This window comes from Eurypyga helias, unplaced genomic scaffold (assembly GCF_000690775.1).
Source record: "Eurypyga helias isolate BGI_N326 unplaced genomic scaffold, ASM69077v1 scaffold12497, whole genome shotgun sequence".
Classification (NCBI taxonomy): domain Eukaryota; kingdom Metazoa; phylum Chordata; class Aves; order Eurypygiformes; family Eurypygidae; genus Eurypyga; species Eurypyga helias.
Genome location: NW_010263731.1, coordinates 13,103 through 13,318, shown reverse-complemented (window position 1 = coordinate 13,318; position 216 = coordinate 13,103). Strand labels below are relative to the sequence as shown.

Below are 216 nucleotides of genomic sequence, written 5' to 3'. Positions count from 1 at the left end.
GCTCTAGAGCATGCACACTGGGTACTTGGAAGGGAACCGGCGCTCTGCGGAGCGATGTGCGTGATGCCCTGGCTGCTGCTCTGCTTTGAGAAAGCTTTGCCTGGGATGTGACGTCTTGGCAACGGTTGGAATTTGCAAGACAATGATGATGACGTGTGTGAATAGCAAAACGAAGCTGTAAAATAGGAAAACACAAACCAGCTTTTTGCCGACAAA

The 216-nt window shown here is 50.0% G+C and overlaps 1 protein-coding gene across 1 annotated transcript in view; it reads left to right on the top strand.

The window, feature by feature from the left end:
• Nucleotides 1-216, top strand: part of CNIH1 (cornichon family AMPA receptor auxiliary protein 1) — a gene marked incomplete at its 5' end in the record, with an annotated part of 5,789 nt that overhangs the window by 2,611 nt on the left and 2,962 nt on the right. The window lies entirely within an intron of this gene.